At 43.9% G+C, this 23,684-nt stretch overlaps 2 long non-coding RNA genes across 3 annotated transcripts; both read left to right on the top strand.

Moving 5' to 3' along the window:
• The first annotated feature begins 13,164 nt into the window (after positions 1 to 13,164).
• LOC119021323 lies at positions 13,165 to 14,278 on the top strand. Its single transcript, XR_005075522.1, has 2 exons — positions 13,165 to 13,374; positions 13,455 to 14,278. It is a non-coding gene; the product is annotated as an uncharacterized LOC119021323 (long non-coding RNA).
• A 539-nt stretch (positions 14,279 to 14,817) lies between these two features.
• LOC119021322 lies at positions 14,818 to 18,940 on the top strand. Of its 2 annotated transcripts, none has more exons than XR_005075521.1 (4): positions 14,818 to 15,356; positions 16,288 to 16,352; positions 17,364 to 17,528; positions 18,808 to 18,940. It is a non-coding gene; the product is annotated as an uncharacterized LOC119021322 (long non-coding RNA). The 2 variants fall into 2 exon arrangements; XR_005075520.1 differs by having other exon boundaries at positions 14,818 to 15,564.
• The last annotated feature ends 4,744 nt before the right edge of the window (positions 18,941 to 23,684 follow it).

Below are 23,684 nucleotides of genomic sequence, written 5' to 3'. Positions count from 1 at the left end.
TCTATTTGACATGATTGTATTTTTTTTTTCTTTTTCACAATCAGCAGAGTAGTTAATCTGTTCTGGCATCTGATAAATTTCCATTTTAGATTCAGTGCAACAGCTCAATATGAATAGCTTTTAGAACTACATACTGCATACTGAATGTGAGGCACATTGAATAATAACTAACGATGAAACTAGTCATATTTTGGTCATGACCTCATTACTCACGTTTATTTTCAAAGTCATGGCCGCCACAGGCTGCACAACAAAGCACACAGTGAGACTACAGAGCGACTGATCCACGGGTTCAAAGACTTAAAAGATCATTTTTAAACTTTATTTGTGGAAGCATCTTTCAAAAACGGTTACAATGCGCTTCACAAAATACAATATCAGACAGTAACGATGTAAAGACAGCGAGTCATAGAGAAATAAAATGCCTAAACACAGGAAGATAACATTTAGACCGATAAATAAGTAGCACTCTCAGCCGTTAGGATTCATATGATTGGGTGTAGTGAAGCTACTTAAATCATATATTGTTATAAATTAGTTCAGTAAAAAAGATAGCCAGGCTTTTTGCCAGGCTAGCAGTTTCCCCCTAGTTTCAGTCTGCATGCTAAGCTATAGCTAACTGCGCACTGATTCTAGCCCCGTACTTAAAGTGACTACAAGAAACTTTCAGCTTTTTTGATTCTGAAATCCTCCTCTGGTAAAAGCAGTACAACAGCATGTGCAGCGTTTGTTTTGACTGATTTTATATATAAAATATATATAATGGGTAACTCCCATAAAGTGTATTTAAAGGTCTTGAGGAGGACTACATTTTCAGTATTAGTATAAAGACTTTTGTCGCTCCAGAATAAGCTGCATGTGACCTGTAAATTGCCTCCAGTGATGTCACTCAGTGGCTGAGTTGCATTGTGGGTAAGGTGGAACAAGAAGGAGACATCCCTGGTTCCTCTGTATCGATTGTGATCATTTGTATTTACACTTTTAAGGATGTTAACAGTGTTCGGAAGGGGGTGCTAGATCAGTGGACCTACATTTCCCACAATGCAATTTAGCAACTGTGTGACATCGCTGGATGCAGCTTACATCCAGCTTCTTCTGAAGCCACAAAATACTTAATACTACTTTTTTTTTTTAACAGTTGTACTCTCCAAAACATGTAAACACACTCTAATGGGTGAAATTGGTGGAATTACCCTTTAACACACATACTGTACATGAGATTGATTGCCAGCTGAAGTCCTCTCGGTGTACTGAGCAGCGTTTCTGTGTAATGAGGGATGAAAACCATTTCAAACATTTTCGGTGACTTTCAGTTTCACCTCCAGAACAAGAAGTCAGACGATCTGGGGATTTGAATATGTTAGTTCAAACGGTCTGTCTGCGTCTGCTCCGTGATGTCTGGAGGTCACGGAGCAGACACAGACAGACGAAGTTTGAATTCATCTTCAACACCAAATCTTTCAAACTGAACTAACAGGACTGCCTCCGACAGGTCAGCCGTCATGTGGTACAGAGTGTTGCTGCGGCCGGGTTCAAAGCTAACTGGGACACCGTGAGGTCCGCAGGCACAATCGTGATGACTGTATATGAAACGCTGTATTGAGCAGAGCAGGGTTATGTTATGTGGGTGGCAGTCCGAGCTCCCATGGAAATCATACATCTGCATCGCTCGATTAAATGCACTTAGTTACATTTCATCACCGGCCCAGAATCCCTCCAGATACTTTCAGTGAATTCATCTTCAAATATTCCCCTCAAAAATTCCTTCAATGGAACAAAACAAATAGTGTCCTTGGCATGTACTCCCTCTCAGTGGTGATGTTATGATGATTCATTGTCCAAATTTCAGTTTACTACTCACCAAAGAACTACTGACTCTTCATTATGTAGTGAATGAGTGAGAGGGAGGGATTTTGGACACAGCCTCGGTGAGTAAAAATAGTTTCAGAGAGGAAAATCTCTCTGAAATGGTTGTTAAAAAAAAAAAAAAGCAGAATAGTCCTTTAAAGTCTCATTGTGACGCACCAACAACATGTTAACACTTCGACAGGAGGCTTTTACGAGGTCTCGCGTGTGGGAGTTCTCCGTGAAAAGAGCAGAAGCCGATCGACATCGGCGGTCTGATCGTGAAATCATTGATCAGCAGTCCTGCTCGAACGCAGTTTTCCAGATAAACTTTTTCAGCATTAATGTTAATTATGAAATGGAGGCTGTGATTCAAATCCATCGGGCTTATGTAACGCTGTGACTTCCTGGGGTCAGGATCCACCTACACTGCAGCTATCTGACAACACACAGCATTTAGACAACTACTTGAGGTGGAAACACATAAATCTCTCCATATATGCACTGACAAGGGTGACTGGATGCTGTATCCATGGCTACCTTCTCACGTAATCTGTATTATTTTTATCACAAAGGCATTTCTGTTTTTTTTTTTTTTTTTTTCTTCCGCGCCTCCTGCTAACATGATACAGATTCAGTCCTATATGTGAGGGAACTGGAACCAAACAGGCTCGGTAACATGCGGAGAGGTTCATTTCAACGTTACATGAACACAAACAAGAGTCGACTTGTTTCTAACCGGTGTACAAATCAGTCGTGTGGTTTCAGTCTGTTCTGTCTGGCAGCAGATGTGAACGGAAGTGATGATGACAGACAGACGTGAACTGTTCTTCACCTGCACTGGGGACCAGATCCTGGAACTAAATTTGGGTTCTGCTCAGGCGCAGAAACAGGCTCTGTCAGAGATCGGCTGCAGAGCTGAAGACTGTGATTACAGTCAGTCACCATGATTTCACCTGCTGCATCTGAATCACGACGACCGATCCGCTGAACAAGAGTGCAAGTCTGCTGCCACGCTCGCAGCTGTGTGATGCTACGTAACGGCTAACATGCTCACAATGACAGTAAGGCGTCATGCTCACCATGTGCCCAAAACCCAAAGCACTTCTCAACAGGATAAATCAAACCGCAGAGAGATAAAATAATGAAAGGTGAAACAACCACATCAGAAACAGCCATTTTAGAGGAGATGTTTGAATATCATAAAGAATAGAGTTTCAAATTAAACCACCATGTCAACAACGTCAACATAAAAGGGGAGAAATAAATAGTAAAAATCAAGATAAAACAACCACGTTAAAAACATCCAGGTGTTTGTAAAGGTGAAGGTCCCGACTGAGGTCCAAGCTGGAGGCGAGGCTGTAACCAAATGTCTGAAGCAGGTTTGGATTCTTGTTTTAGAGTTTTTAGCTTCTTTTACATGTGATGGAGGACAAAGATGGAGGACGACTCCAGAGGTAAGCAGGCAACAACACAGCACTTTCTCCTGGCAGTCTTACCTGCAGTATCAAGTCTTCATCAAGAGACAAGACGAGGTTTTAGTGTCTGTGTCATAATTAAATTAATGGCAGTGGAACAATTATAGAGTTTTTTAATTTTAATTTGAATTCCAATATTAGATTTCCAGTGAAATTAATGTATCAAACAAAGATCAAATCTTATTTATTCCTTAAAGAGGCACATTGTTGTTTTGGAGGAGAAATTCAAGCATCATTTAATTTTACAAACATAATTAATATTTACAATATTAATGAAAACTCAGATATTCATTTTCTCCATGAGTGAATAATCAAGCTGTTCCCAGAACACTATTTGAAGCTAGAAAGGTGGCAGGGTCCGCCACATACAAACAAAGTAAAACAGTATGAAGTTGTGTTGTCCTTTAAGGTCAGTTTGTTTATTCACTCAGGAAAACAAAGAGAGTTGGTTTATTCAGTTTGTGTGGCGGAACAGACAAAGAGACAGTGGAAGACAATGACTTACATACATCGGGGGGGAGATAAAGTGATGGGACTCAGGTGAACTCAGAAAAAGGGAGGAACTAGAAAGTGAAACTAGACACGCGAGGACTGAACTTCAAACTAAAACAGGAGAAAACAAAACTAACAAGTCAAACATGACGGACGGCTGCAGTCAGCTGTTAGCAACCAAATAAAAAATTCATTTACTTCCATTAAAGACTGTTTACAGTTTTAAGTGCTCTGTTTTTAACATGTATATATTGTCATGCACTGTCACTATCACTATAAATCCTGACTGCTATACATAATGTATAACGTCTAACGTATAATGTTTCACATCACGTACATTACCCATCCTCCCTGTTCATCCACTATTCATTTCTCTGCATTTCTCTTACAACGTACAGAACAGCTGACTTGTTTTTCAGACTGTTATGGTCTCAACCTTCATCGTTCGGGCTGCTGGTGATTTTAAAGCGTAAGAATTCGCCACCTGCCAGCATGTCACCAGTGTAACCGCTAATGGCTGATGACTGTAGGGGCTGTTAGCTAGTTAGCTCAGTTAGCCGTGCAGCTTGCGGGAGCTTGGAGCACCGGGGGGGAGTGACGGCGATTAAGATGCCGGCACAGGAGCTTTGGACCGTGATGAGCCGGGGCTAGCCGGTTAGCATGCTAAGTTAAAACAACACTTAGACTTCATGACATCCATCTGAGTTTTTTAACTGCTTTTGACTAAAATTTAATATATAAACCACTGCATATATCTACTTGCTCTCCAGATGCTACAGTACAGAACAGTCCGGACCTTTCACCAGTCTTTATTCTTTATCATTTTTTAACTTATTTGTTCAGTTTTGGTTGTCTTCATTTATGGCTGCGCCTGTAAATCTTCTCGTCACTTCTGGCAGAACTTGGTCCGGCAGCAAAGACAAACATGAAACCACGAGGTGCTTCGTCTCTCCGGATGCTGGTTTGGGCCTCGACCAGCTCGTCACGATGTCAGCTAAACTCCTATCCTCACGTTTTCCTCATTTTCATTCTCCTCTAGTTTCACATCCTGCACTAACTCCTGATTGTTCCCATCGCTTTACCTCCCCCACTGACATCCACACCTGTTCCCTTCCCCATCAGCCCAGCAGCGCACACACTGGCCAGCCTCCAGTCATTCCCTGTAAGATCATCTATTGTGCTCCCACTGCAGAGTCCCAGCCAAAGTTTTTTTTCCGGTGACGACCCCCCGCCTGCCTTCTGAACACCTGCTCTCACACCTGATCCCCTGCTGGATGACTCTGCCTCGCCGCCCCTGCCTGCTGATTTGGACTTTTTTCCCGTTTTTAACCTTGAGCAAACCTTTTATTTTACCCGCCTGGTCTCTAGAGGCGTGATTTTTGGATTCAAAGCTGGTTTTCGTGAGCCTCTACGCGTCTCCAGCAGAGAGCTGGAAATAAAATCTAACCATATCAGCATCAAACCGTCCATTCTTGTCTGTCCAAAACTGATCTCACTGCCAAACACAATGCAGAAATGCTGCGGTCATTCTGCTGGCTTTTTAACAAGCTATGTCAATGACATCCTGCTTTATAATACAGGAAGAAACTTGAAAAGCAGACGACAATGTGAAGTTGCTGCTGTTTGATCTAATAAAGTGATATTAAAGTGTAATTCTGGTTTATTTGTGTAGTTTCTTCCTCGTTCCTATCAGTTAATATATTTTGAACATCAGAGAAAACAAAGATGAACAGTAAAATTATAGCTAAGTCTGAAAAATGTGTCATCCGAACAACATATTGCTTTAACTATGATCTTCTTTCAGGATATTAAACTGTAATTATGTGTTAAAAAGCTCATTTTAAGAACATTTTTGTTGATTTTTGGTGAAACAAGATCACAGACAGAGCCGGGCCGGGTCGTTCTCCAAGCTCAAGTTCATAAAGTCCTGTTTAAGGCGCAGCGTTGTAAAAAGAGAACTCCAGAATTTGGACTTGTAGGCAGTGTTGTGAATGTCTGGATGGACGAGTAGCCTGCAGGTTTCTCTTTGCTATGGAGGGATTTAAATCTGTAGCAACGTATTTGTTAGCTGTCGTATGTTGCACACCTACTGTACCCTGCGTCTGTGATAACATTTGGCTGGTGTGTCGTTGAATTATTCATTTTATGACGGCTGTGCTTTTCTTGATGGGTACCTGCACAACAACTAGCACGACTACTTTACACCACTGCTTGTATTTTTGCAGTGTTTGTGTCAAGACTTACTGTCATCGGTTTTGTTGATATTCAGTGATTCATTCTCAGATTCTTCTCAAATAAAAAATGTAAAAATGAACCCTGGTTTACTTCTTGGATGTGGTTTATAATTCATGAGTGAAGACTGCGGCTCTCGTCCAACCGTCTCTGAAATTGTTTGACTGATTATCAGTGAAGTAAAGAAGCTCTGTGTAAACACAAAGCTTGACCCAGCTCACTCTGATCTGGCAGAGCTGACGTTAAATTATTTCGACGTAATCATAAAAATTTCAAAAATATGCACTTTAATCTCGGAGTCGGTCGTTTCCAGGCTTGACGAAGAAGATTTACAACCCTCAGCAGCCGAGGTTAAAGGTCAGGAGAGAATCCATACGAGGCGACGTCGCTCCAGATCGAACATTAATTCCTGTCACCTGCTCGGGGAGTTTCCCGTCAGCCTCGACGCAGCGGCTCCTGCAGCCAGCTTTCAGCTGATTGATACCCAGGCAGAGGACTCCCCGCCCTGGGCAGCAGGGTGAGGAGTCCCTCCTGGCCTGGAGCTCTGCTGGTGGTCCCTGACATGCAGTCGTAACCTGTCATTACTGCTGCCCGGGGGGGAGGGGCTGCTCGCTGATACCATTAACTTTTCATCAGCAGCTCCTGCTTTCAAATCAAATTTACTCTGCAGACAATCTTCAAACGTAATTTACCGTCAAGTCTTCACCTGCTGGTGGAGCCGGCTGGTTAAGCGACCCATCGACTCACTGCATTCTGCTGTTCTGGGTGGAGGAATAACATAATGGACGTGAGGCTTGTATCTATCTCAGTGATGCTGCTAAGCCTCCCTCTGCCGCCCTCCGTCCATATTCACATCCATTTACCTTCTCTTCCCTTCTTGCATCCGCTCTGATTGAATCCTGTGCACACCTCTCCCCTCTCTCCTCCTCCTCTGCCTTCAATATATCCGTCCCAGACGACCTGAACAGACATCTTCCTCCCCCACGTTCACCCCCTTCCTCACATCCAGCCTCTGCATCCATTACTTCCTCATTTCATTCGGTCCTTGCTGGTGAAACAGGAGGAAGTTTGGTTTCCTTCCAGAAGCCGTCAGACTTGTGAACAGAGACGGTCACTTCAGTTGTGTGCAGCTTGATAAATACACTTACACTTATCGACATAATGTGCCTTCGTGGTGCTGTAGACTCGGTGATGGAGCTGCTGCTCTTAGATTGTGTTTATGTGTGCGAATTAATTCTAAGTGCGTTTTTATGTTTATTTGCACACCTGCCTGCTTCCAATTACCCCCCTGCGGGACGAATGGAGTATTTTGAATTGAACTGAATGTCTCATGAATCTCATGAATCTATCAGCAAAAAATGACTCAACGAGGACAATAACAGGAGAACCTTGTGCCTGTGTAGGAACAGATTGTGTTTTTATGTTGGTCCACTTGGTTACTTCAGCTCAGTGATGTGAAGGAAAATAAGTCCACTTTTTCCTTTCTTTCATTTTCTAAATTTAAGTTTTTATTAGTTACATTGCCAGCATATCCATAAGAGGACCTCCATATGTCCAGCAACAGCAGGTTTAAATTCACATGTATCCAACCTTTAGTCCCACTCCTCCAAATCACATGAACGCTCACCTCGCTGGCCACCTTGGAGATGTGTTAGCGGCTAGTTTGCTACTTTCAACAAGCTCAAGAAGCTCTAAGAAACAGAAGTGTTTCAAATTCAAGAATCACGTAAACGCGATTAAAATAGCTGCAACGAACAAACCTCAGTCTAATCGTTGCTAACCGTATTCAACTGCCTCTGTTTTACTATTATCCTCATATCTGTGCTGTTATCAAATTAAATCTGTATATGTTTCATCAAACCAGGGGAGTCGCCCCCTGCAGGCCATCGGAGACAATGCAGGCTTTAGGTACTTCTGCACCGGCTTCAGTTTTCAGACCTGAGAGTCACATTCAGCGTCAGGCTTCATTCTGATCGTCATCTAAACTCCCCTTCATTTAATCTTGTTCATTTTACCTTATACATTTATTGGTGTTATGTCGTATGTGAAGTGCTTTTACAACTTTGGCCCTGATCATAGTAAAAATCATCATAATTACGCATTTTTACGCTCTTCCCATCGGCTCACAGGCGCGTTGGCTCCAGAAGGAAGGTTTACAGTTGGACTCTTCTCAAAGGCTCGCTGATCAAAGCCGTCAAGAGTAAATGATCCAGACACACTGTAGTAAAAAAACCTACAGACACTGAGCAGTTTCACAGTAATCCCTCATTACCACATTTTCTATTCTGCTGCGGAGACTCGACATTTCGTCCATCGACGGCTCGAGAAGGTTTTAATTCGTCCGTCTTTAATGTCGACGCCTTTTGTGGGTTCGATCCTCGTGATGCTCTGCGGTGAGGCAGCAACACATCAACACATCCAGTCTGTTCTCTGATTCTCCACCAGGAGAAGTGTGAAATGGCAGGTTGGAATTGTGTGTGTGTGTGTGTGTGTGTGTGTGTGTGTGTGTGTGTGTGTGTGTGTGTGTGTGTGGGCGGGCTCTGGCCTTTTCCCCTCCTCTCCCACGTCCTCCAGCTCTGCCGCAGCATTAGCATGCAAACAGCAGCTGCAGCGCTGCACCCCATTGCTCACTTCAAACAGCAGCACAACCTCGGCTCCCACACACACACACACACACACACACACACACACACACACACACACACACACACAAACAGCATCACACTCTGACCATGTAGTACAGTTCATAAATCACAACAGTAAAGAAAAAGCACTTTGTACATGTCAATGAGATGTATTCATCTGACATTCAACCCACGCAGCAAGTGACACACACACACACACACACATACATTTACCAGCCCACACACTGAGCACTGCACACACACACACACACACACACACACACACACACACACACACACACACCTGTACGTACACACACACAAACACACACATTGCTAACCTGCAGAACCCTTTCAGCTGCTCAGGATGTTTTCTTGTTTCTTCACTTTCTTCCTGAAGTATGAATTCACGCAGCGTCGGTCTGCTCAGTGTGGAGCTGATTTTAACTTGAGCATTAGGAGGTCACAGCGTAGCAACAGAGGCCAGGAAGCCTCTGGAGCTACACCCCAGCCTCCACCTGAGCCGGGCTGCACCTGCTCCAAAAAACACACTGGGACTGTGGACCTGAGCAACAACTGAATGAACAAAGCGTTGGTACGGTCCAGGAGAGAGAGCCGAGTCAATTATTCTGCCTTTCTAACATGATAAAAAAACACAGCAGTGTGATCATTTTAACACACATCTTCTTTTTGTCTGAGGAGGAGAGTCCTGCAGGGCAACGCTCAAAACAAACACGAAGCAATCTGTTTCCCACAATTATCTCTGAATCAATTCTGGTCCCAGCCCAACCCATTAATGCATGACTCAACCTGACATGCAATCAAACGCGGGCTGAGAGCTGCTGCTGGGCTGCGCTGGTAAAAGCTCTGGGTGTCAGTGTACAGTACACTACGAACGGGGGAAATCAATATGTCATAGAAATGTTTCATTTTTATCACGTGGTCGCGTTCGGGTCTCTACCACAACAACAGTACGAGAAATTCCTGTTACCTTGAGCTTCAAGTAATCTGAAGTCTTACGATCCTAGAAGGCTGTATTGTGTTTCCTCTGTTTAACAAAGCAGAACATTGTGGTTATATACTGTGTGTACAGCTACAGCAGCACAATTGTCATTTTCTTGTGCTGTTTGGTAGGCGAGTGTCGTTCAGTTGTCACAGAAGAGACGCTGACATCAAATCTCTGCGTACTGACACGACAGCAAATCTTTATCCCGGCTGATAATTGGAAAGAAAACCTGTCAAGTCATTTTTTATTTATATATTAAAAATCACAAATCACGTTGCCTCAGTGGGCTTTACAGTCTGCACAGCGCACGACCCTCTCCGTCCTTAGACCCTCGATTTCGAGTGAGAAAAAATTTTTTAAAAAAAATTTTTAATTGAGATTTTAATTTTTAAAAGGTGCGAATATAAATGTAAAACAGAGGAGAGCGGTGGGGTTTCCTCTCCTCCGACCGAGTGATTAATGATTCGACTCATCGAGGCTCAAGTTGTTCTCGTCCTTTAGAGTGAGCTCACCAGTCAGCGAGCAGAGCAGCGAGACAGCTGCTGATATTATATTCTGATCACAGATGCTGGCCTGAAGTGTGCATGCTAGGATCAAGCTAACAAGTTCTGCGTAGGATTTCCTAAAGAATTATTGCACCATCGTGAAAATGGCTCTTGCATACATCTGGGATGTCCACGTAGAAGAAAAGACACAAATATTTTTTCTAATTGGTGCAACATCACCAAAGGAAACAGAGAAAACGGCTGTTTTTCCATTTAGCTTTAACAGTAGAAAACCTACGACAACCAGAATGCACTGCGTGAGTTGGGCGCTGCTCTGTCGTGACACGGAGTTCGTTTTGAAACAGTAATCAGTTCAGCTGCTGGCTGGTAACAAACTTTATTGTATTACAGCCAAACAGACGACTAAAATGTGTTTTTGAACATCTGCGACTTACATTTTAATTAAGAACTAGACATAAACAGCATCACCTGGAGCAGGGGTCTCTCTCTCTCTCTCTCGACCTGACCACGACACGCTTACAAAATGTGGAACAACATTCGTGCAGATGATGTGTTATGCGTCATCTGGCTGATTTTTACCGTTTAAACCTGGGAGGCTCTGTGATACGGGGCTGGATGAAAAATCTGTAAAGTTCCTATCCCAGTTAAGATGAAATACACGGTCTGACACAGCGAGGTCTGAGGAGTTTAGGAAATGCTTCTGTTGTGAGAAGACAGGATTTTTCCTCTCTTTGAAGCTTAAGACAGGACAAGCACTCAGGACATCGCTGTGTGATGAAGACTCTGCCCTCCAGAGTCGACTGCATCATTCACAGCCGCTCGGCTGTTTCTCTCCTGAATAAGAAAATGTGGAAGTGATGGTGAAGACTCGGGGGGGAGAAAAGCCTGCAGGACGCATAAAAGTAATTTCTTGACTTATTCTTCTAGATAATATAAAATACAGTGACGCAGTTTTTTTTTTGTCTCACTACAGAAAACTTTCACGATTTATGCGAGGATTAGCAGGAAATGTAATTAACTGGTTGCATAACTGTGCAAACAAATCTGCAGTTTACAGCGACAAATAAACACCAGGGCAGAAAAACACAGAGTGCATCAGATTATCACCTGTATACTGAGACACACTCTCCTTCTGATGCTTATCTTCACACCTCCTGCTTCAGTCGCTGCGCTGTTTATCCCCCCTGAGGGAGCCCGAGCTTGGATTCTGTGTCACCTCCTGACATTTAGATCCAGGAACTCGTCTCTGAAGCCGAACCTGAATCCGCCATAACGGCTACACGCTGTATCACACGTCATTAAGTCCACTGTAGCCAGAGAGCCTCCCGAGCTGTATCAGCGATGGGATGAGACTGGCCTTAATGGGATGGGAACCAGTACAGCAAGAAGTGGGAGGCAGTTTGTTAATCATCATGTAAAAATCCATGGATTCATGTGTGAGTGACCTCAGGACTGATCTCTGCTACAACACAGATGGCAGTTTCTAATTACACATTCTCAACATTTGGGGGGGTTGGTGGAAACAAGAGCAGAGTGCATTAATTAGTAGACACGTTCAGATGGAAGCTGCTCTTTTTAATGAAAGCCAGATCGGAGTCGTGGTGACGACGAGTCTTACTGTACGCGTTAACGCCACGTAATGACCACATCGGTGCGATTGAGTCTTTCTCGCTGACGTCACAGAGACGACGAGCAGCTCTCCGCTCTGTTTCTCAGCTTCTCTGCAGACAACAAAGATCCAGAGCAGAAGATGTTTTATTTATTTCATGCCGAAGCTTAAATTAGACGGCGGTGACACGGTGATGAGGTGTGCGCCTCGGTGACTGCAGCAGCATCGCGGCGCAGACAGTGGATGTTGATACAGAGCTGTCAAAGGAAAACTTTACCGCTTCCATTTCATATTTTTAGACTTTTGAGAGACACACAGAATCACAAAACATACCGTCTATGATGACGCAACTATCATATCGTCAAACAGCGTGCAAGAACGAGCACGGAGCTCAGACTGGTGTTCAGATGTAGGTTAACAGGTTCATGACAGTGGAGATGGTTGAGACGAGATGTTAAGGAGGAGGAGCAGGTTAGCACGGAGGCAGGAACTGGATAATAATAATCTTTATGTATGAGGCACCTTTGAAAAACAATTTACAAAGTGCTTGGACAGACAAGCAAAAGGACGAAGCTCATGAAGACAGAATGAACAGTCAACAGGAGAGCCGAACACAAGGAAGCCTCGTCTGAGGTGAGTTAAAGCACAAAGAGCAATTCAAAGGAATAAAAGTGATTAAAGAGGCGAAATCACAGACAAAGTAAGAGAGAAAGAAAATGGAGGGATTCATAAAAGAATAAAATCACACATCAAGGACGGCAAGAGGACGACGTCACATGAAAGGACTTAAAAAAAACAGATACAAAGACTAAGAGCAGTTAAAGGGATAAAAAAAATCTGTTTCATGACGGTGACTCCACATAAAGGAAGTCAACAGAAGTGGATGCTGAGACGTGATTCAGAGGAAGTTACTGATTCTACGAGCGTTATCTCTTCAGGTATGCCGCTCTGACCAGAACGGCCCCACCTGAGGATCTAATCTGCCAACAGGCTCGTCCGAGGTCAGCGCAGGTCTACTGTGCAACAAGAGCTACAAAAGTCATCAGCAAAAACTTCTAAAGCGGAGCCGGTGAAGAGAAGCTTGGACAGGAGGGATGAGACGTGACGCGCTGCTGCAGGACAGCCGAGCGTTCATCACAGGAACACAGTGAAACTATAAAGGCAGGAGAAAGTTAACCTGGGTGCAGCTACCGCGGTGGCAGCGACAGCAATCTGGAGAACAGTGGGAGGAGAACACGGGTTAATAAGCTGTGGGCTGACGAGCTGATTGCAGACAGGTGTGTGAGTAGGCAGAATCCAGGTCAGACACACACACACACACACACACACACACACACACACACACACACACGGAGCACAACGTGAGCCTGGCTGGATGAATCACAGAGGTTGTCCAGATTCCTCTGCAGGAAGTCCTGGATGACGGAGGCGCGCAGCAGCGTTTTTTTTCTTTTTCCATCACATCTGCCAGCCTGGTTCTGCTCGGTCAGACTCGCCGCGGCAGGAATTTACATTTCACCTGACTGTCACCTGCTCGAAAGTGTCTCTTAAACCAATGACCTCAGTGTCTCATCACACTAAGGTCATGTTTTCTGTTTTTTTCTTGTTCTCTCAGTTCTGCTTCCTGTTTTATTTTGGTGTTGAACTCTCCTCTCGTTTCAGATCCCCTTCCTGCCTCGTGTGTTTCCCACCCTGATGACCGTCTGCTCCTCCCTGATGTGTTTCACCTGTGTGTGATCATCCTCCATCTTCCTCTCGTGGTCTTTGTTTTCTCTGCTGGTTCGTCTTCGACCTTAGCTGCGAGTCGTGCGCTAATTCAGCTACACACACGTTTCATTTCCTTCTTCACAATAAAAGCCTCCTGTTATTTAGCCATTTAAAAGATTTTACTTATGAATCAGCGCGACGCGTCTCCTGAAACAGCTGAAGGCGAACACGTCGAAACAGTATGAAACTAAAGAGATTCAGTTCGAAGCTACGCGAGTACTGAGAGCTGACCACACTGACTTCTATAAAGGTTTCCTACACAGACATGAGTTGAGTATTGATTTTTTTAGGGAGAGACGGTGCTTGTTAGTCCGGTGCAGGTCCGTCGGGGGGGCGCGGCTCGGCTCAACGCTCCGGAGTAAAACTGGTGCAGCTCGGTTTAACTCGCCGCAGCCAAAAGTGCCGGGAGAGAAACACCACAGGACGAGCAGGCAGGAAATCCAATTGTACTGCCGCCCACTGTTTCCCTCCCAGGTTCCCCTGGCGGAGGAGCTGGTGTCCATAGCAGGCCGCCAGAACCGCCTTTCTGAGGAGGTCCAGTCTCAGCACTCCTGCATGATAAAACAACTAAAACATAATGTGGACACGAGCACCTTACACCTGCATTTTAAAGAAAAGTCCTGCTGAATAATTGAGCCTCTGCTGCTCCAAATGTTCCGGCACATGAATTATTTGTGCATCAAGATGTTTGTGTTGGCATCAAAAATCCATTTCTCCACTTTAACACCATCCAGTATCGACGTCAGCTGAACTCTTCTGACAGAACGTGATGGACGGTGTCGATGAGCTCGCGCGACGGGTCCGTCAGTGGACGCCTGACGAAAAAAGGTTTGCGTTCAACAGCTGGCAGCGGGTTGAACTTGGACCCAATCTGTTTCCGTAGCAACGCGGTCCAATAAAACAGCCTATAGAGAGACGACTGATGAGCGTCTGACTCCACCAGACAGATCTGGAGGACTGATGGATGCCTGTCTTTTGATCCATTCACAGCAGGTTTATTACGGCCACACTAGTGCAGAGCTGTGAGCTGAAACTCCACGTGTCCCTTTTTTAAACCGTCCTGACAACAACAACAACAACAACCAGCAACATCAGTTCCTGCAGCACGACGTGTAGTCATTGATATAAAACCCAAAGCCTTTAGGTTTTAATAAATACAGGAGCACAAACATCAAACAAAAAACATCAAACATAGAAAAAACTGTTGCATACACGCTGAAAATAAATTATACATACGTGTGTGTGTGTGTGTATTTACTGTAAACGTAAATGTAAAGGAAGTGGAACCATTTAACATGCAGCCAGCTCACAGAGGCAGCAGATACTAAATACTGTGTTCTGTCTTTCCACCCTCACTGTGACACACACACTTCAGTTATACAGTGTGTGTGTGTGTGTGTGTGTGTGTGAGTGTGTGTGTGTGTTTGATTCAGATGTGACTGTGCCACCTAAATCATGTAGGCGCTGCAGCAGAGTGTCAGATATCGACGCCATGGCAACAACACAAAGCTGCCTGGTTACATAAAGACGATCAGAGTTTCAGAGTGAAAAGACAAACTGATCAAAAACCGACTCAGACTCACCTGAGCGGCTGCCGCCTTCATCGGAGCTGGACCGAGCTGATCTCAGACCCCATTTAGCCCCTTTTCCCGCGTGGCGAATGGATCGGATAACAATCAGATTATTTAAAAGAGTCGAGCGCAGACGGATCCAAGAAGCAGCAAAGACGGAATGTGAAAATCCGAGACTTACTCTGGACAAATGCTTTAAAGATGTAAATGCATCCGCCTGTGAAAGGTGCATTTGTTATGTTCACCTTTCAAAGTGTGATTATATCAGTGACAGATGTGTGGGAGCAGCCTTGACATCAGGAGGCAGCCTTCTGTGGCTCTTTGTAGACTTCAGCTGAAAGGGGATACGTTCATTTTCACCAATTCGAACGCGTGAGGACCGCTGTGTCAGCCATGTTCACCTGCAGCACTAAAGAACAACAGAAACAGAAAAAGTATACGTTGTTCTAACGCTTCGCATTAATGCAAGAGCTGTTCAGATTCTGATCCCAGTATTCCCCTGAAATTGCCGGTAGATGTATCTGTGAGTCTGTGCATCGATCCGAGTGAGGGAGTTATTGTAGCTTACCAATGTACTGTAGGTATGTTTAGGATGTAAGTGTAATGTAGTGACTCCAACCCAAACCATCACATTTAGTTCTCTTATCAAAACAAACCAGTCCGACAAAGATCAGCTACGTATGTCGCTGTTACACGGGAACATCTATGTTGTTTTGGGAGACGCTGTAAATCAACGTAGTCTGTCGTTGAGTTTTGACGATGTGTTGGATTTGGATGCTACTTTTGGAGGATTTATGGGAGAGGAAGACACAGAACTAGTGGGAGAATTTATATATCTCATCTGGCCTGGGATCACCTCAGGGAGGAGGACAAGTAGAAGACCTTGCTTAGCGCGCTGCCACTGCGACCCAAGCAGAGGAAAATGGGTTGATGCATGCCTGGTTGAATCCTTTATCAGGAAAATGTACAATTCAGTGTTTAACTTGTCTACATGCCAAATAAACTGTCACTAAGATAAAGGTTCGGGTTTCTAAATCCTCTGAATATTAAGTCTTCTGTTGTGTGATAAACCTCCAGACTCGTGGATCTGTTAATCAAACCAGCCAACTAACACATCATCAACGTAAACTTTCTGATCGCAGTTTTTCTTGATTTAGAAGAGCGCGAGTGTCTGAACATCGTTACTGACCTGCTGCCTGAAATCTGCTGGACTTGTTCATCTGTAAGTGTTTCACATGTGACGAAAGTCTCTTCAGTTTTAGGTGTTTTTGTTTCACGCTGCGCCTCAGCTTCCCATTAAAACAGTCATATTCATGGTTAAATGTGCTGCGAAATAGTGCTTTGAAATTACATTTCAAGCTCGGATATGTTCACTCTGACTTATTGAATAATATTTGCTTGATATTTAAAACATAAAACACTCAAAGGACGAGACAGGATGTGAGTCACCGAGGGTTCATGAACATAGAGACGGTCCTGCTGTCAGGTGGATGATGGGTGCTTTTTTTTTTTTTAATTAGTTAAGAAGAAAATGTTACAGGAATATAATATATATAGAAATACTGATGTAATCATTTGATAGCATGTGAAACAATCTGCGACAAGTGGAAATATAAATCCGAGCTGTGTGTCTCTGCTAGAAGCCCAGAGACAAATCAGCTGGTTTTGTGTTTTTGGTCCAAACGTCCCTCAATCACCCAAATTCATCCTCTCTATCTTTAGACCGGGACGGTTTGTCAGCCTCTCAGTCACAAATTAAATGTACCCCTTTGGTGTAATGAGCCGTACACATAAACAGTGACAGGACTTAATCACTGCTGAAAATTTAATTAAACGTTAGGAAACAGCCAAAAAAATAAATGTGACCCAGTAATGTGTTGTACAGTTTCTGGGCTGTGACCCAAGAACCAATGACACCGGCCCACACATGAGGCGCAATTTCACTGTGGATGGAAACTGTAAATCTTTAATGATCAGACTGTAAAGTCAGCCAGAGGTCAGGGACAAGCACCCTGAGTTACAACAGCAGTAATCAATATCTTATTTTAACACAGTGATGTGATGTAGTGTCGAACCTACAGAGAATCGTCCTCCCCTCCACTGTTTACAGAATATACCACATGATGTGATGGTTTGGGCTTTTTGATGAGTCATTTCCTGTTTTATTTTGTAGACTATATCCTCATGTATCTTGTTGTGACTTTCCACTTCCTGTCTTTGTCTTTCTCTTCAGTGCTGCTGGTTCATCAGGCTGTTTTTAGCAGTTAGCAACAAGTGAAAATATCTGTCCAGAGCGGCCCGAGGGCAGCAGAGAGAAAACCAGAACACATTCTCTATTTTCTCCACAGAAAAAAAAATCCTCAGTTTCACCCAAATCACTGAGTGAAGTTATCAAGAGGTCTGGTCCCGAGCAACACACACACACACACACACACACACACACACACACACCGCTCTGGAGGCGTTTCTCTTTTTATTTGATTACTGGATGAGAAATGTGTGTACGCCCTCGAGTGCAGGATGAGTCATCAACGTGTTTTAGTGTTTTCAGTGAAGTTACAAACCCCAAAATACCACTGAAACACCAACAAAACGGCTTTTCTGCCACTGTTCGGCCTCGACCCAGACCTGTGTGATAAAAACACTTCACACAGCAATTTTGACTTCATGGGAACTTTTTATACACACAGGATTTCATAGTTGACCATTAAATGCTGCAACTTTAAAATGAATGTGAACCCCGTTGTTACAGGACGTGTTTGAGTGTTGGGTTTTAGTTGTGGTTTTGTTATTTCCTGTTTTATTTTGAAGTTCTGCCCTCGTGGATCCTGTTTTACATTTTCCATTTCCTTTCTGTTTCCTGCCCTCTTCTTGTGTTTACTTGTATCCTATTGGATAATTGTTTAAATAACCCTTTGATACTTTGCTTTTCTTGGATTGTACTTTGCTCAGCTTTAGTTCGCTTCTGTATTTCATATTTTGCCTTTTGTGTTTTACGTGTCGGCTTGTGTGTCTTGCGTCCTATTCTGTGAACTTGACACTGACGTATTACTTACTCTGATATCGACGAACGATAATCAAGTTTTCTAATAATGAATAACTGTTGTCTGGGTGTCTTTACTCTTTAAAGGGCAGTGAGTGAACAGTGGAGAACTATAAATACTCTGGTATTTCTATTGACAAGACTTTGACGTGAACAGAGGCGATACATGTCGTATAACAAAGACCAAAAGATGCTGCAGGCTGTTCTTAGATAAACTATATAAAACTCGTCCCTCAGGGTTTCAGTTTGGGAGTCCTGTTGGGAGACGGAGGACAGCGGGGGGGCGTCTTCTGTACACAGTACCACTGTTGTGTCTGAAGTTTCCTTGCTGCCTCTCCTCTGACTGCATAATACAGATATTTATGACATATTTTCTTATTATTAAAGGTGTCAAACTGTTTGGCTTCAGTGTTTCTGCCGGAACATTTGTATGTGAGTCCTGGTTTTTCAGAGCAAGCATCCAAACAAACTCACCTGCTTCCAGGGAAGAGCTCATGAATAATTATTTTCACATTTTCCAAACTCTCAAATACTTTTGCTGTGCACAGACCCTGGGAGCTGGCCTGATTATGCTGTTTGCTTGTTTACGAACAACATTTTTTCTTTTTTCTTTTTTTTTTTTTTTGCCCAGCAGTCTCTGCAGCCGCTCGCTTTTTAGCGTCTCGAGGGTCCGCAGCCGTCCGGATGAGGCTGCTTCTTCATCCCCCGGAGCTAAAACAGACTTCTCCTATTCTCCGACAGAGTTCACTGCCACTGAAGAAGAATTTATCAAAGCGCTGCTCAAAAAAATAAAAAAGTGATTTAATAAACATATTCACTGTTTTGCCTCTGGGATTTATTTCCAGCTGTAGAATAGCGTGTGCATATGAATGAAGTCCAATATGAAAACCTGCTCTGTGTTTTTTTTTCTTTCCAACTCGTCCTTTTTAATGTTGATACCGTTACAGGAAGGGGGGGAGGGGAGTGAGGGGACGGGGTTCAGCGTATTCAGCGTATGAGGATTTTTTTAAGATGCAGTACTGAAATTCAAGACCGCTTACATCGAATCTGAGTCCAAGACTGAGCTAAGACACGAGTTAACGGTTTGTTGACGTCCATTCGTACCACGGAAGAGGTCAAATTTATCCTGAATGTTGTATGTTTTTTAAATTAAGCCCGAAATGTTGTGAAGAATATATTTATTCAAGTAAACTGGTTGAGTTTGAGACTGAGACAAATCAAAGTCAACACGGTAATGAAAACATCTACGAGACTGGAACAAGTCAGAGTCAAGAAGCTGTAAGACCACGACAAGACAGCGTTAAAAATGAAAGTGACAGCGACACGTTCGAGTCTACAAGTCAATCAGAGCATCACTGAGAATGAGAAGAGTCTGATCCAGAAGTCCCGTACAGCCGAGACTGACCCGAGTCGAATGACCTGCAAGACAGAGACAAGAGTTCAAACTCCCAGAGGACTCGAACAATTCAAAGTCAAAACACCAAAGAGACCGAGTCACGTCAGAACCAAAACACCCATAAAGGCTGAAACAAGTCCGAGTTAGTCTCACAGAACCAGATGATCACAGCGATCTGTCAGTTCTGGACGGAGTGCTGACTGTAACCTGGGATGTCAGCAAGCCGACACACATTTAAGGGGAAAGTAGTCGGTCTTCCATCTAATCTTAACGTGTTTTACAAGTGAGGAAACCCTCGGCATGGGCTAGAAATGGCTGAATCCGATGAGGAGGTAGCTTTTTTTTTTCAGTTTGCAGAGTTAGCGACCTGGTTAGCGCTAAAAAGGAGGATACATGCCGACGCTGCATAGAGCCGATCGAGCCAGGCAGGCGGTGCATAGAGAATCCAGTTTTCCAGTATTAATTATTATTAGTATTTCCAGTATTGTTCACGAGACATCCGGCTGCATCATGAACGTGGGTGTTCACATACATTCATACGTGTCCTGTTGTTGCTCCTGCTGCTGCCGCTGAGGTGCCAGCTGACTCCTGACCCCGTCACATCCTCCTGCAGGCGCTCCACTGCTCCTACCATCGACCATCGAGTAACTTACTTTCTGAGGTGGTAGGAGGGGAATGCCGCCTGAAACGGGCGCCTACATCTGGTGAGTCAGACTTAATCCGAGTAAACAACACCAAGTCAGAACATCCACAAGACCCAGACAAAGACCTCTCCAGACTGAAATCATCAATGAGACTGTTCTCAAGTACTACAGCCCTGTTATTAGGTGAAAAAAAGTTGTACGCTGTTGTATCTAAACGACCTTTTGATCATTAATCTATCAATACTGCTCCCCAGATTGCCAAAAGCATTTCCCCTCTGAGGCTCCGGCGATGCTGCGCAACATTTAATAAGAACCGACCTGCGCACACAGCGAGAGAAAAGCGTGGAAGTCAATAAAAAGAGAAAAAAAAAAGTATTCAGGGTTCGCAGCTGACTCCGTGACCTTTGTTGACCTTTGGCGAGCGTGTTGCTGAGTGTGGGTGATGATGCTCCTCCGATCAATAACGCCCACCAGACCCATACACAGCCGGAGGAGCTGACAGAGGAGAGAAATCATATCTGCACTCGGCAGCAGCCGGGAACTTTGTCAAAACTGTGTGTGTCTGTCTGCGTGCGTGCGTGTGTGTGTGTGTGTGTGTGTGTGTGTGTGTGTGTGTGTGCGTGTGTGTGTGTTTGTAAGCTTTCTGGGCTGAAAACCATTCAGTTTCCACTTTACAAGGTCTCATTCACACAAACATCTCCTCCGGGCGGTGAGTCAGGTGAGGCAACAGGATTTTCAGTCTGAAGTCTTGCTAGTGTCCCCTAGAGGAGGCCGAGCTCATTACAGACACATTATAATCATTATGACAGTGCAGAACAACATGCTGATGACTACTAACGAGCACGGAGCCTCAGTGCTTTCAGCAGTAAGTGTCGTCTCAGGGAGAATTCAGACTGTTGAGACTGAATCATAGACGCCATCGTTACCAGGGTGCCACAGGGGTCAATATTTGGTCCGTTAGTATTCACTTTACACATAAATAACCTTTCATGTCCATTTCCGGCAGTGACGTAACTTCAGATGCTCCTGGTTCCACTTCAGCTCTAAACTGTGGAGGCTGGTGCCTTCAGACGGAGACACCAGGAGGAGATTGATGGGAACAGAAGGTCAAATTTTAATTTTAGCAGTTTTAACACACCTGATGATTTACACCGCTGTGGAAATAATGTCAGATAACGAATCGTGACCGCAGAGTTCGATGTGCGCGCGTTTCTGTGGTTATTTTCCGACAGCCCGGTGCTGGTTGAACGAAAGCGCGTCTCGCCGGTAACGACTTCACTCCAATTACAGACCACAGATGTGACAGATACCTGCCGCCTTCAGGTGGCTGTTCAGAGAGGAACACTGTGCTCAGTTGCTAATTAGCAAATACGAGCTAACATTCTTAACCAAGATGCTGAACACAGTTAACATGAGCATTTTAGCATTTCCATATTTTGTGAGCGTGTTTGCAAGATGACATTATCCCAAATTATACGCATGTGAATTGCAAATGGCTGTGTGAGCTACGCTGGAGAGACGTAGTGTGAGGAACGTTTGCTAATTGGGAAGATGTCTTGCTAGAATATCCCGGATATGATTTCTGTCATATTGCCCTGGTGATTCTTATTTATTGTAGTAGAATTGTAGCTTACATTCAGTGCGATTGCGTCACAACCGCGCAAGACACATTCACGTAACTTTACAGGTGTGTAGTTCAGATCAAAATGAGACCGAGTTCAAAGATGGGCGCGTTCCTACTCGTTAATACTCATGTAATAATGTAGTAATGACTGGTCCTGGGGTCGGAACACGTCGGCGGGCATCTCAGTTGTTTTGTCAGTTGTCACATTTTTCTCTCACAATGCAGTGCGTGAGGAAATGAAATGAATTTCTTTACCTGGAAAAAATTAATAGTCGGTGCTACTTGCATTGTAAAGTCTGATGATGAACTGATAAGTTAAGTGATAAAGAAGTATAATGTGATGATCTATTCAAATACTTTTTCAGATGGGCCAGATTTTAAAAAAATGTACCAGTAGGCCGGACATTTACATTCCCTGTCGTCCCTGACCTGTAAGACTCTGAATTAAATGTGCCAGAATAATGAAGATGTATTTTGTCTTTGTTTACTTCCCCAATTGAAAAAGAGAAACTGCAATGTACAAATGTTAAAGAAAATATACCTTTTTAATCACAGAAGTGGTTCTTCACATAAATTCACTTTGCTTAAACAGCCAGGGTTAAACTTTTAATGAAATGAGATCAATTTGTGCTTAGCAACAGTCATTGCTAATGAATGGGCTAATTAGTCTCATCACTAAATGACCCGAGGGCCAGAACGAGGTTGTTAAAGGGCCACATTCGGCCCGTGGGCCACCACTTGTAGTGCTTACTGTAGATAATTAGTGTGCTGTGAATTCAGGATACAGCGTCGGTCTTGTTTCTAACTGCAAGTCGATCTTATCGTTATCAGCACCTCCATCACTGCAGTACACTCTGTGGACAAAGCTTTTATTCTCATTTGTTTGAAAGCTTCAGAGAATGCCTCATGCTCTCACTGCACAAACATTCCAGTGTAATGAATCCTCCGGCTGTGGATTCTGGCCCAGAGTCTGTCAATCAGCAGTGACCAAGCAAACAACATCAGCTCCCAGCAGTCGCCATCCGACACTCAGCAAACCACACATCATTTTTCTGGAGGACTTGCAGGCAAAACTAATCTCAACAAGGAAGCAATTTGACAGGAGGGACGCTCTCAGAATATTGGGGAAACGAACTGATACCGGGAGCAGAACAACAGTGCAGTGTTTGACAGAGATTAGCTGACATTCATTCGGAAATCGAAGCAGGTACCGAACCAGTGGTCCATGGACTTCGTGTTATTGATCACTGACAAGCTGAAAAACACTTACAAACTCCAAAAGAAGAAGAAGGTGCACTTGTAATCCCCCCTAAAAGAAATTTGATTCTTTCGCTGTGCTACTTTTTTGTTTTGTTTTGTTTTTTTATAAATACACACATGCACAAAGAGGAATGACATGCATGCTCTCTTAGCTTTCCTAGTCTTTTAAATATATGAATAATCAACAATTAAATCAACACGAGCAAAAGTGCGTCACGCCTTACTGCTGTTAGTGTGTGCTTTGTGCCAACTGGGTTAGCTGCTGAACGACAGAGTCAGGGGTTGTGTGCTTTGTGCTAACTGGGTTAGCTGCTGAACGACAGAGTCAGGGGTTGTGTGCTTTGTGCCAACTGGGTTAACTGCTGAACGATAGAGTCAGGGGTTGTGTGCTTTGTGCCAACTGGGTTAGCTGCTGAACGACAGAGTCAGGGGTTGTGTGCTTTGTGCCAACTGGGTTAGCTGCTGAACGATAGAGTCAGGGGTTGTGTGCTTTGTGCCAACTGGGTTAGCTGCTGAACGACAGAGTCAGGGGTTGTGTGCTTTGTGCCAACTGGGTTAGCTGCTGAACGACAGAGTCAGGGGTTGTG

Source organism: Acanthopagrus latus, chromosome 6, assembly GCF_904848185.1.
Source record: "Acanthopagrus latus isolate v.2019 chromosome 6, fAcaLat1.1, whole genome shotgun sequence".
Classification (NCBI taxonomy): domain Eukaryota; kingdom Metazoa; phylum Chordata; class Actinopteri; order Spariformes; family Sparidae; genus Acanthopagrus; species Acanthopagrus latus.
This window is presented reverse-complemented; position numbering and strand designations above follow the sequence as displayed.